At 42.1% G+C, this 14,442-nt stretch overlaps 1 protein-coding gene across 3 annotated transcripts in view; it reads left to right on the forward strand.

Annotated features, from left to right (window-relative positions):
- Nucleotides 1-14,442, forward strand: part of RAB27B (RAB27B, member RAS oncogene family) — a 280,946-nt gene that overhangs the window by 230,265 nt on the left and 36,239 nt on the right. Inside the window, exon 1 of one of the 3 annotated variants that reach the window (XM_075586607.1) lies at nucleotides 2,607-2,729. The exons of the other annotated variants lie outside the window; for them this stretch is intronic. The gene's annotated coding sequence lies outside the window, so the exon portion shown is untranslated. Of the gene's footprint in view, nucleotides 1-2,606; nucleotides 2,730-14,442 lie in introns of those variants that run through there. 3 annotated transcript variants of the gene reach the window in all.

Consider the following 14,442-nt stretch of genomic DNA (forward strand, 5'->3'; position numbering starts at 1 on the left):
GAGTAAAGCCATGGTAAAGTTTAGCACCCTGTTGTGGATCTGGGTCTGAGACATGACAATGTTCCAAGTCATTGGAACTTTGTCATTGCTGTCGTTGTGTGTGGAGTCCCAGCTCCCTAGCTCCCTCTGCAGGAGTAAAGCATCGTACTCAGGCTTCTCATTCCCCTCCCTTCCCTGCTGTGAGCTGAGACAGTGCGAGAGTGAGAGGAGCTCCAGCAAGTTCGGCAAGTCGTGCCAGTAGGCTGGAAGCAGGGGTCGTGCTGGTCAGATTTAATGCAATTCCAAAGTGCGGGGAAACAGTTTCAGGCGAGGAGACTTCTGCTTGTGAAGCCAACACAACATAGACAAATAATGTCTTCAAAGTGCTAGTGTCCTCCTAGACAGAAATACAAAGTAGAGTTCTACTCACAAGTTCATACTGCAATTCTCCATTTAATGTGACAGCCAAGAACAGTGCAAAGACAACGTTTCGGATCCCATATGGACCTTTCATCCGCTTAGATTTAAAACATTTGGGTCAAAAGACGAGAGAAGCATGGGCTCACTTTAGATTCCAGCCAGCAGGTGGCGCTGCATAGCCCAGCAGCTCCTCTTCTCCCGGGCTGGCTCCTGCAGGGTGCTGCTCGTAATGGGGTGTGTGTGTGTGTGTGTATAGGTGTAGATATAGATGTATATCTATATAGTACCGATGGTGAGACCAGAAATCACGAGACAGCACTCAGTAATACGTTTCAAGAATATATTGTATTGTATGTGTTTATTTATATAGCGCCAAAAGTGTACTCAGCACTTCACAAAGAATACAGTACAGGGAATTAAAATGATACAATAAGTGCAGCAAAATCAGACAATAGGAAAGGAAATCCCTGCCCCGAAGAGCTTACAATCTAAGAGGTATGGTGGGAGACTTACAGAGACAGCAGGTGAGGGAATAAATATTTGAAAGCAGGCAAACAAACACCAACATCTCGGTCTGCACAATGAGACCTTCTTCAGGGAGGTGCGACTATGTCCATGGCTTTTCTCAGTCTCATACCTTGTCAGGGTGCTAGATCCGCGCACTCTATTCATATTTACTGATATATTTACAGTGTTTGTACTATTTGCGTCTTCCCTAGGTACCCTCATCTTAATACGCTAGGGGGTACTTAGGCTTGTTTCTCTTTGGGTTAGCTAAATCGTTCCTCTTCTGTACAGTGCCCGACATGTCCCATTATTAGTGAGAATTGAAATAGATAGATATGGCGCAAATTTATAAAGTGATACTGGTGAATTTAGGATAGATAAGTGTACAGATCTGGTGCAGCCAAAATACCTGAAGTCTCCCAACTGCAACACAACAGCAATAGAAAAAAAAAAAAAGGTGTCTACGGCACAAACTAATTCAAGTGAATAGTGCAAATACTGTGTGCAAAATGGTAATGACAAATAATGGATAATACCAGCACTGTTAACAAATGTCACAATAATTTCCCTTTAACAGGATCATCATGGGTTAATCCCCCATAGAAAATGTCATGTGGGGAAGAAACACAGGTACAAAGTATACGGTGCATTAACGTTTTACTCCAAAAACACATACAACACGGTAACGTGCAGGGAGTGACTTGGGGCGCACTCCAACCTTACTCCGGTCCCAAGTCACTCCCTGCACGTTACGTTTCTATGGAGGATTAACCCATGATGATGATGTTCGACAGAGATTATTGTGACATTTGTTAACAGTGCTGGTATTATCCATTATTTATCACTACTGATTGCGCACAGTATTTGCACTATTCACTTGAATCAGTTTGCGCCGTAGACACTTTTTCTCTATTGCCATTACTACTGAGCCCATTGCGGGCATTGGCTGACATTCTACTTCCTCGGGATCAATATCCCAGTACTGTGAACTGACTGCCACCTCCGGGCAGACTGGGTCTGAGTTATCTACGGACCTTCTGATTGGGCCGCTCCAAATATGCTCTAAAGCTGCTATCTGGGAAACCCCTTTTGGGCATAGACTTCCTCGTAGCTGAATAAAGCACCCCAATGAAACATGATGTTGTCCCCAACATCCTTTAAATATACAACTGGGACAATGTCACAATATTTAAACATATACATTATAAATACAAAGCATAATACATACAGCCGCATGCATTTCTATTCATTCTCTGCCCATAGTAATACCACAATGTTAAGCATGCACAATACTAGTAGCACAGCTAAAGAACATATTCAGAAGATACAAAAGGTTAATTCATAACCCATACTCTTTCTGGATACCTGATACACTCTATGTGGCTGCTTACAGGGGTACAATTACCCTTTAACTCAATACTATGCTCTAGCAAGCTGTGATTCCATAAGCCTGTGCTGTTCTCTCTATATTACATAGTTACATAGTAGATGAGGTTGAATAAAGACATATATCCATCAAGTTCAACCTATGCTAAATTTAGACGACAGATATTGAGATGTGAGCCTGTAGCAGCGCTGGCTTGCAGTCAGCAAGGGGTTACTATTTGGTTGCCAGGCAACACTGACGCCGTGCCGTGATTGGCGGTGTCTCTCCCAAGTGCTGCCTCCTGTGCTGTTCTCTATATCAATGCGTGTGTGCCTGGAGCAGTGTTGGTTTGCAATCAGGGAGGGGTAACTATTTGATTGCTAGAGAGCAGTGATGCCGTGCTAGGATTGGCGGTGTCTGTCCTAGGACTGCAGCCGAACGCAGCACAGGATCCCAGGTACTTTGTTGATGTGCTTCCATTTTATTCTGATGCAATTTATATTGTGATTATGTTGAGACCTGGGGTTGTTTATATGTGTATGTGTTAGCGTGTTGCTGCAGGACCTCAGGTTCCTTTGGCTGCGCTTATAGTACCGGCGACAGCGACGTTGCATGAAATCAAATGCATTGCTGCTGTGGCGTGCGCTTATAGTAAGTGCGACGCGACGGCGCAACGGCTTGGTCGCGATCACTGGAAGTCATCTCAATTTGATTTTTCCAGCGACCGGAGCTTGACGTCACCATAGCCGTCGCGTCGCCGCACTATAAGCGTAGTCTTAGCTTACAAGTAGCGCTACCATCTTTTGCTATTGATGTCTTGATGCGTGTCACCCCTGCTGATTGGTGGATGTGGGCGCCTCCCCTGCAATATGACAGGTGGGGGCGTCTTACCTCGCCCTCTTGACAGGTGAAGCATACACTAGTGTAGTTGGATGTCTATTGGGAGCGGTCTTGTTTGGATGTCTTGCTATATTAGAGCGTCTTGCTATATTAGAGCGACTGGCTACAGTCGCCAATATGGCCTGAGAAAGGATCATGCAGATCCAAAACATTGCTGATTGTTACACTGTTTCCAGATGTCTGTCTAAATTGTTGAATAAACAACGTTTTCTTAACTTTTGCTATTTTAGAACTGTGGACTTTCTATTTTTGTTACTGATACTAAAGGATATTTTGGCATCCCTCTGTCCTACGTGCACCTTTTCTGTTACATTGTAACAAACTTTCTTTAGTCTGTTTAATAATTAGTTTCATATGCAACCAGGAAGTGGCAAGTAGGTTATTGTCCAGCCCGTTAATTAAGTAATAATCCCCTCAGAACAGGGCATTACTGGCCAATAATGCCCTGGCTGGAAGAGTTGAAGGCCTGAGGCGAAGCCGAGGAAATTAACCCAGCCAGGGCATTATTGGCCAGTAATGCCCTGTTCTGAGGGGATTATTACTATTATAGGCTAAATGTAGTCTTATTTCATAAATAATAGACACTTTTGTATAGTTATATAGATTTTTTTATTAAAATAAAATGGTAAATACATTAAAGCACCTCTATATACAGTACATTTACACTGCAGCTATCTATATCCACACACACTGCCGGCCCCTGTCTACACACACACACACACACACTGCACTTTCTCATTACACGATGGTTGGACAGTACAGAATAGGCGCAGCTATACTTTCATGCCACTTTCGTGCACACTTTGGTTGCTCCCATGCACAATTTTCTATTGCAATATTATCTTTTGGTGTGAAGCTTTTTGCACAACAGCGGGAAAACGACCCACTTCCTTCTGCGGAAGTCTCTTTACAGGACGCTCATGTAATGCAATACTTATTCAATTTAAGTTCACGGGCAGGAAACAGCAATCCCACTACTTTGGTAGAATTTTCTTTGGCAGGAGTCATGGGCCCACAGTAATTCAGCAAAATTGTTTTAGCACAATCTTCTTAGTAATATAGTCTATAGTGCACACAACGTACTACTGGCAAAGGACGACAATTTATTGCTCTTTTGCAATACTTGTAGCTAATACTCAACATTATCTTGCATAAATCAGCTCCTAATGCATAGCGGCTAGTAAAATAGTTCCTTTGTTCAAACTGGAACCATCCTTGCTTATTCTGTGTAGACTTGCAAAATTGAGGTTCTCTTTGGCAAGATAACGGGTGAATCACAGTCTTTGGCAACTATCATTTGCAAAAATAATCTTCACAGTATAGCAAAACAGTTTCCATGGCGGGAAACGAACACAAACTTTAGTGAAAAAAAATCTCAAACATTTTTTCTTCACAGTTCAAAAACATAAAAAAATGACAAAAACAGACTCTTCGCTACAAAAGTTCCAAAATGAGCGAAACCCTGAAACTTCTCTTTCACATGCCCAGCCACAGGATCGGCGCCCAATGTTACCTTCCTTGCCCGACTCTTAAGGATTTTACATCAGTTCACTATGTACTGTATATGGCTTTCCTAGGCTCTCCTACCTTGTCCTGGTGCTGGATCCCGCAGGCTGTACATAGATATATTGATGGAATAATAATGGGTGCCAGGAATTCATAGTGCAAAGAGGAGCTTTATTAACAGCCGTTGATAATGCTCTTCATTCTTAGACACCACTCTAATCACACACTTCTAATGATATGTTTACAATGTTTGTACTATTTGCGTCTTCCCTAGATACCCTCAACTTAAACACTAGGGGAGGTGGCGGGGAACATAGGCTTGTTTCTCTTTGGGTTAGCTACATCGTCCTTCTCCTGTATAGCGCCCGACATGTCCCATTTCTAGTGAGCCCATTGCAGGCATTGGCTGACATTCTATTTCCTCTATATGGTGTGTGTTTTTATTGTGTTTTTGTATGTGTATGGAGCTTTCTCATTGTATAGTGTATGGCAGCAGTGCACAAAGTGGGGGGCGCGCCCCCTAGACTTTCATGGGGGGCGCGCCCCCTAGACTTTCATGGGGGGGCGCGGGTTGTTGCAGAGGCCCCGCGCTCTTCCCCAAGGCATTTAATGTAATTCTGGGGGATCGCGTGAGGCCTCTGCAACACTCAAATGACGCCGCAGTACCATGTGACGTGATGTCACATGACTCATCGCCAAGGCAACGCAGCATCAAGTGACGTCACATGACCCCCGCACGCTAGAATGCAAAGTACCGAGGGGATCAGGCAGGAGGGGCGCAGCTCAAATAATTTGCTCACCCCTGGTGTATGGCATGCATACAGTATGTGAATGGTGCTTATATCTGGTGTGCATACGTCTGTATGTGGTGTGTGTGGACCGCCTGATTCTTGGGCCAGTTGGTTGGGCTTGCCCCCTGGACTAAAATTTGCCAGGCAGCCCCTGGCTGGAAGAATGGCATTACCATAGATAGGGTATGACTGACATGGCCAGTAACATACAGGGGGAGATAAGCGGGAAAGATATTGGGAAACAATGAAGCAGTTGCATGAAGCAAAGACTGAAGGCAGTAGAAGAGAAGGGGCAAAAACTGAAGGGGTAATAAGAGAGAGGAGGGCATAAACTGAGGGTGGTAAGAGGAAGGCAGAAACTGGGGGGTAGTAGAGCCTGTAAGCCTGACATAAATAGTGGGGAAACTACTTGAAGTTTTAATACGGGATAATATTCAGGAATACCTAATGGATAACAAAATGATTAGTAATAGTCAGCATGGATTTATGAAGGATAGATCATTCCAAACTAACCTTATTAGTTTCTTTGAGGAGGTAAGTAGGAATTTAGACCAGGGTAATGCAGCTTATGTGGTCTACTTAGATTTTGCAAACGTTTTTGATACGGTTCCACACAAGAGGTTGGTGCACAAAATAAAGAAATTGGATTCAGTAAAAATATTTGCACATGGATTGAAAACTGGTTGAAGGACAGACAACAGAGGGTTGTCATAAATTGATCTTGTTCATCTGGGGCTAATGTTGTGAGTGGAGTACCTCAGGGAGTACCTTAAGGTACTGGGACCGCTACTTTTTAACTGGTTTAATAATAACATTGAGTTTGGCATTGAGAGCAAAGTCTCCATCTTTGCTGATGACACTAAATTGTGTAAGGTAGTAGAATCAGAGCCGGATGTAATTTCACCCCAGAAGGACTTGGAGAAACTGGAAACTTGGGCAGGTAAATGGCAGTTGAGGTTTAATATAGATAAATGTAAGGTTATGCATTTGGGAAATAAGAATAAACAGGCTACTTACAAATTAAATGGCGATAAATTGGGGGAATCCTTGATGGAGAGGATTTATGAGTGCTTGTAGACAGCAGGCTTAGCAATAGTGCCCAAAGTCATGCAGTAGCTGCAAAGGCAAACAAGATCTTATCTTGCATTAAACGGGCAATGGATGGAAGGGAAGTAAACATAATTATGCCCCTTTTATAAAGCATTAGTAAAACCACACCTTAATATGGAGTATCATTTTGGGCACCACTCCTTAGAAAGACATTATAGAACTAGAGACAGAGCAGAGAAGAGCCTCCAAATTATTAATAAAGGGGATGGACAATCTATCTTATGAGGAGAGGCTAGCTAAATTAGATTTATTTACATTACAAAAGAGGCGTCTAAGAGGGGATATGATAACTATATACAAATATATTCAGGGACAATACAATGGGGCTTTCAAAAGATCTATTCATCCCAAGGGCAGTACAAAGGACACGGAATTCATTACGCATGGAGACTGTGATGGCAGATACAATAGATGTTCATAAAAAGGTTAGACATCTTTTTTTTTTTTTTAGAAAGGAAAGGTATACAGGGATATGCCAAATAAGTAAACATGGGAAGGATGTTGATCCAGGATGTAATCTGATTGCCAATATTTGGAGTCAGGAAGGAATTTATTTTACCTCTTATGAGATATTATTAGATTATATTTTACTGGGGGTTATTGTTCGCCTTCCTCTGGATCAATATACTGTAAGTACAAATATAGAATAAAGTATCTGTCGTCTAAATTTAGCATAGATTGAACTTGATGGATGTACGTCTTTTTTCAACCTCATCTACTATGTAACTATGCAGAGAGAGGAGGGCAGATAGTGGACTATATGAAGAATATAAACGTGCAGTGTTTGACTGTAAGGGGCTCCAATAATGAAATAGAGTAACTGTGGCTGAAGCAGATTATTTTTAAACCCTGAATGTCGTGTACTTTTACTAGCTTGAGATGGCATGTCAACTGTTCAATACATTCTAATAATGCCAAATGTATGCAATGATTTGTGAAAAGTGCTGCATACTGTATACAAGGGGTGTGCAAACGTCCTGCGCTGCACCCCCCTGCCTGCTCTCCCATTTGGCGCCCCCCTTACCTCTAATGTGGCGTCAAATGACGCCGCAGTGTCGTCTGACGTCACGTGACCCGTGGCGTCATTTGATGCCATGTCTCCATGGCAACGGGCGTCTTGCCATGGAGACGCATGGAAGGAAGCGGGGACTGAAGCCGAGTAAGTGAGCCTCGCTCACCCAAAAAAGTCTTGCGCACCCCTGCTGTATACCATTATATATTGATACTGTATATTGCAGAAAAGCAATAAGCTAAAAACATTGCTACTAAGGTGCAAAGAAAAACACCAAACCAAAAGTAATTTGAGAATTCTCCTGCGTATAAGAGATAAGGGATACACATGGTCTCAAACCTTTGGCAGAACTCACGGAGAGTGGATAGATGCAAACAAGCCGCTATGCCCCATGGACATGAAGTCTATAGTTTTAGCAACTGAATATTATGTATCATTTATTCTGAATTGTTTCTACACAATAAATATTGAAACAAATACAAAAAAATAATAGTGAATCTGGCATGAACATACCAGTTTTTGTCAGATTTATAAGGCAACGTTTTTTTTTTCCTCAATAAAGTTAAGTTGAAAAGTACACATTTGCCCAGCCCACTTTGTGAGCCAATCAGCGTCGGATGTATGAGGCAGGCGGGTACAACGGAGGAAGCTTCACCTTGGGGGTCTGAAGCAGCCATGTTGCTTGTGGCAGGAAGTGCAAACCGAGAGAGACAGACAAGAGACACACTGTGTGCGCGTGTGTATATATAAATAAACTTTTTTTCTTTCCAGCTACTATTGACATTAGTGGGGTTGTTTTATATTCAGGATCGGGCAAATAAGGAAATTAAATAGAGAGAACATATATATGGCTACATTTAGCATTTGTATTAAATGGTATACTGTATACAATAACTAATGTAATATACTGTAGACTCTCACGTTTATGGCATAAGACACCTAGTACCGAAAGACACTTTATTGGCTATTCTTTTAAATAATCTGAACCAGGTGATCCCCCTGGGACTGAATATTTTGCATTCATATTCCTCTTGCAATATTTTTTTTTTAGATTTCAACCTGTTAATATAGAAAAGTTATACTAGTTCTGAGCTTAACTATGACATTTGGTTAATGTGTCATCAAAAAAGTCAAATGTTCTAGATGTAGGGATTTTAGTCCTTTCTAATAGGAAGAGAGTAGCGCAATGAGTAATCCCATATGGAGTGCAGTAAAACTCCTATATACAATGCCCACTGGTTATACAGGACAAAACTACCCATCCAATGGCATTGTGCGTGTAGCTGTTCTCATGAGCTGCAGTTTATGGCTCTTGTAGGCTGTGTCACTGCAGAGATGAGAACTATATGCATTTCAACTGCAAAACTATTTAATACAATGTCATTTCAAGGGACTTAGTCTATGGCAAGGGCGGCCAAATTCAGTCCTCAAGATCTACCAACAGGTCAGGTTTTCAGAATATCCCTGCTTCAGCACCAGGTGGCTTCGTTTGAGCCACCTGTGCTGAAACAGGGATATCCTGTTGGTGGCCCTTGAGGACTGGGGTTGACCACCTTTGGTTTATGGCAGGGGTGCGGGAGATTTTTTTTAGGGTGGCGCGGTGGTTGTAGTGGCCCCACACTCTTCCCCACGCTCATTTAAACTAAATACCGGGGGATCTTGTGAGGCCTGCAACCTATTACTTACCGAAATTCAGACGGCTGTTGACACGTTGACCATGGCAACCTGGCGTCAACTGACGCTGTGGGGTGATGTCACATGACACATGAGGTTAGGGGGGCATGAGCTCTGGGGGCAGGTGCAAATGTTTGCGCACCCGTGGTCTATGGTAACATCAAGTAAATTACCATGTTAAAAATGGAAACAAATGCACACATTTTTAAATATAGTTGTGAATTAACAGGAAAATAGGGGACAGTTGTACCAATATTATATTAAACAAAGATAATAGACCCTTTTATTATTTTTTCTCTGTGTTTGTTATGCCTGTTTGTCCTGTCTGTCCTTCCCTTTTAGCCATTTGAGTAGCGCACTATATTGGACTTTTTTGGACTTCTGTATGTCTCTGTGGAATGTATTTTCTAGTGCTGCTCAATATGTGCTATCATTCATTACTATTGCTGCATTGTCACATATGTTTTGTATTTATTCACTTTATTGTTCCAGTTATAGTTATACTATATATGTTTATTATTTAGTTCGATAGGGTAGCGCTATAGAGTAATTACGTTTAACATATTAAACAAAGAGCCTGGGATAAATGCTTTAAAAAATAATAATAATTTGTAAGTGAATCAATGGCAGAGCTTTAATGAGCTGTATGGTTAAAAGAAGAAGCCAGAATCAGTAGCCCTGACAACTTGGATACATGGTCAGGTGAGCATCTGTCCAATCTCTGGATCCAATCATACAGCTAAGGGTGCAAGTGGTAAGTGTCTTGCAAATATAACCTTTCCCACTGCAGCCAATGCATTTAATGTTCCTGGCTAAGCTCTCTCTTGAAATGAGAACTCGGTGAGCATTCTCTGTGACATTCCCACCTGTCATGCTTCAACCTCCTGATTACCTATTGCACATGTTCACGTGTGATGTCCCTTTCCGTTCAATTCCTCTGCAACAAGGAACAACCTGTGCGTCATGTTCATCAGTCCTAGGTGTCGAAATGCTGCAGCTGTGCAATTCATTCTCAGTCATGTTGTGATGTGAAGCAAGTTCTCACTAAAAGGAAGATAGATGTATTATGTTTTCCTGTCCTGCACCTACTTTCAGGTGTGATACAAATCATTTAATCTTCACTTATTTCAGGTGGAGGTAAGATCACTATTTTAGCAGCGGATCTATTTAGAATATTGTTTTAATATTTGCTGATAAATGTCAGCATGTTTGCATGGAAAACATACATCTCGTAAGTATCTATTGTAACAAAATGTACACATTTGTTACCAATAGAGTCTTGCTATATTAGTCGTGTGGCTGCAAAACTGGCACTGACGCTGCAAAATATCTATTTATCACAGAAGAGAGGAGACTTCCCACCGGTATTTTGTAGGTTTTGGAAACCTAGTGCTGTTGTTGCCTCAGTTTTGCAGTTTGGAGATGTGGAAATTGCTTACAATTGTTCTCATTTATAGTGTGTGAGCACCAGTGGCTAAGGTCTCCTAGAAATGTTGTTATATATTGGGTAAAAAAAAGAAGCTATTTGCACCTTAATGTAGAACGATGTATACAATACTGGTGCTCAGAAAGAAGAAAGGCAGAGGCCTCCTCAACCAGGAGTGGCCAACTCCAGTCCTCAAGGGTCACCAACAGGTCAGGTTTTAATGATATCCCTGCTTCAGCACATGTGGCTCAGTCAACAACTGTCATTGTTAAATCAGTCATTGACTGAGCCACTTGTGCTGAAGCAGGTATATCCTTAAAACCTGACCTGTTGATGGCTCTTGAGGACTGGAGTTGGCCACTCCTGTCCTAAACCTATAAATAGTGGACCAGGAAGTGTGTAACAGATCAAGTAGTGGTACTGTGATCCTGGAAATAAAAAGGGAGGGGTATTGGATACCTACTCTTTCCCTGTATCATCACACTGACCGCTATGCAGCCCCTAAAGCATTGCATATTATGGGCACATCCTGTTTAAAAGTGTCAATGACACCACAAAAATCATTGATGAAGGTCTTCATTTCCCCCCCTTTATTTTGTGTGTGCAGTTTTTAAATGTTTTTCTTTCTGATTTAGTTAAATCAGTATTTTTATGGTAAGGCCGGAGTTCTTGGGTTTGCTGTTGCAGAGATTTCAGCCTCAGCGCACGTTCCTTTTGATAGGGGGAAGCTCAGACTGCCACAGCGACGCTCCATTGAAGTCTGAGACGGGCGCATGCTAAAAGTCAATGAGATTGACTCCAAATCAATGAGATGCACTCCAAATCAGTGAGATGCACTCCAAATCGGTGAGATGCACATGCAGTCAGGGTGAGATCACATGTCTGATCTCACATTTCCCTGAGTTGCTGATGCCATAGAAAGAATGCTCATGTGCTAATTTAGATGTTTTCTAAGTACCAAATGTCTGCCAACGTGCATACCCTGCTAGTAATTTGGGTGCACCCTGTTAATCGTTCTCAGTGCAAATCCCCCCCCGTGGCCTACATGAGTTGAACTCACAATGTTACTGTCCTGCCCCATCCATGTTCTGCTCTTAAAAATAAAATAAATCCATGTTAAAAATCATGATTGTGTTAAATCTCTAGCATTTTGAGGTTACCATGGTAAAACACTGCAATGGGCTCTGGGGAGAGCTCCATTTTAACCTCCCAGACCCTTTAATATTTCAAATGCTCATACTGTGTCTCCTGAAAGAAGCATTCCATTTGCAGAAATACAAACGATTTCTAACAGTGCGGCGTAAAGAAAAATAAGCGACACTATCCAGGCAGTTGGTTTGTTAGAAAATAAATATTCTGCCAGTGGGTGGCGATCTGCCTCTGAATACAAATGATGGGCTCAGCTAGTTGTGATCTTGGAGCTCTCATTCTTAGGCCTTGCCCCCGCTGCCTGCTACAACGTCCGCTGTGGCGGACGCTGCGCTCACGAGAGCCCTCCCCGCAATGGCGCCGGGCCCGCTGCGAGGGGGGGCCGCAGCGCTCCCGCAAGAGCTACTCCTGCTCTCAATAGAATTGAGAGCAGGAACTCGCGTCGAGCGGCTAGGCACGCCCCCCGGCGGTTCAGCCAATGAGGGCGAACCTGCCGGGTGACGTCATGGCCGCGCCCCGTCACTCCTCCGCCACGCCCCCCCGGTCTCTGCTCCTGCAGTGAGCTGCAGACCGGGGAATCGCCGGAACGTGCAGCCAAAAGCGCGGGCGCGCATTACAACGCCGTGACCGGGGCCTTAGCCTTGAACCTCTCTGCAGTTGCTTGTAGATCAATTCTTTTGAGAATGGAGATGTAGAACTAGAACCTCTTACACTTGCACCAGATTATGTGGACCAAGTGGTCTCCTTAGATGCAGCTGCCTCTTGGTGCTGATTCATTCTGCCATTGTATGAACACCTGCATCAACTTCACTTCAACTGAAACAGATTGGAAAGCCAGCTAGTTTTGTGACTGTGTGGGAGTTGGGGGAGTGTTATTGCTACTTGTACAGCATATTTGCATGTCTCAGACAGGTCTGCAACCCTGCCTTTCACCATTATCTTTTACCATACAATGCTTCTACTGCAGCCTGGGATTCTGGGTAATGACATGCAAATAAGCACACAGATTATTGCTTGTGGAAGATGGTGTATTTGTGAGACTGTAGATATGAAAAAAGCAGAGTACCATAGAGAAGTTGGATAGTGAGGCTGATGGAAATGACGGTGTTGAGAACACGTCATATGCAAGACTGGGTAATATTTAAATTAAAGCGAACACGTATCTGCACGGGGTAACCGGGAAAGGTTTATGAGTCAACGATATGTAAAAATACTGTGCATCAAGGGGCTGCTCTGTGAATATACTGTAAACTGATATTTGGTTTAACATCACACATTGTTTGGATTATCTTTGAGAAGATTTGTATGATGTCTACAGACATTCTTGACCTACTTGTGCTTTGCTATCGATATCTGTGCAAATCGAGACTGTCAAAAATCCACACCATATAACTGCGCTCCTCCTGATTGATATGTGAATCTAATGTGATGAATAAGCAAATAAACGTAATCCCCTTATCACATAATCAATATGCTGATGGGATAAGTGAAGATCACGTAAAGTGTCATTACATCCGTGTAGATATTAGAATAACAGTGAAGGATACATTGCGAATTCAATTGAAAAAGGAGTGAATAGAAATATATGTAATCAAATATAGAGTTCCGATACTGCCTTTTGAGGGACTGTTTCTTGAGTCCATCCATATTTCCAGCTTTGACGACGTAGGGAGCGCAATATCAACCCAAAAGTAATAAAAGCATTTAGGAAACATCGGCAAGAAAATGCTAACGCAGTGTACTGTATCTAAACATTTTGAAGGACACCAATCGGATCCCCAAGAATTAGTTTATTCAGGGATAGAACACGTGCTACCTAATTGGAGAGGACAGAGATCTAGCTCTCACTAAGAGAGAACCTTTCTGGGATCCATACATTAGAGACACTCACTCCTAAAGGACTTAACTTTGATATTGGAATAGGAGATCTCCTGCTCTGATGAATCCATGCCCATCTCCAGTCTAGGAATCCATGAAACCATTCCTAATTCCTCTAGGAATATTTCTGCATTGACCTTTTTTACATTGACTTAAAATTGATGTGAATCATACTGTAGGTGTTTATTCAGTTATTCCCACTTAATCTTATATCAGACGAGAACATAAGGTATATAACCATGTATTTTCTGAATGCTCTTATAATGCTCTTATAAATACAGTATAATCTTTTGGAGGATAAGGATCAATGGTGAATTTGCAACAATGTGACATTAACCCCTGTTTCTTTTCTCGCGCTCTCCATTTATAACTCGGTCTAGCAACATCATGTTTGTTGCATCTGTTAACCACAAGCTTGTGGCTCTCAGATCTAATGGTTGATATCTTCCACCAGGCTAGATAGGATTCTAGAGAGAGCAATAGTATATAATTCCTTTTTGGTATTTAAGCAACATCATGTGTTTAATACTGTATTTGAGGTCTTATTTTATGGCGTGTGTGGTAGATTTATACATCTTTAATGGGGGATCTTTGACACATACATACATTATATGGTTTTTATAAATGATGTATAATATTATACATTTTGTTTAAATATGTATGAATTTGCCCCTCATACTATGTTTATGTCCACATTTGTGATGCAATTTTTTTAATATGATAC

The sequence above is a fragment of the Ascaphus truei genome, chromosome 1 (genome assembly GCF_040206685.1).
Source record: "Ascaphus truei isolate aAscTru1 chromosome 1, aAscTru1.hap1, whole genome shotgun sequence".
Taxonomy (NCBI): domain Eukaryota; kingdom Metazoa; phylum Chordata; class Amphibia; order Anura; family Ascaphidae; genus Ascaphus; species Ascaphus truei.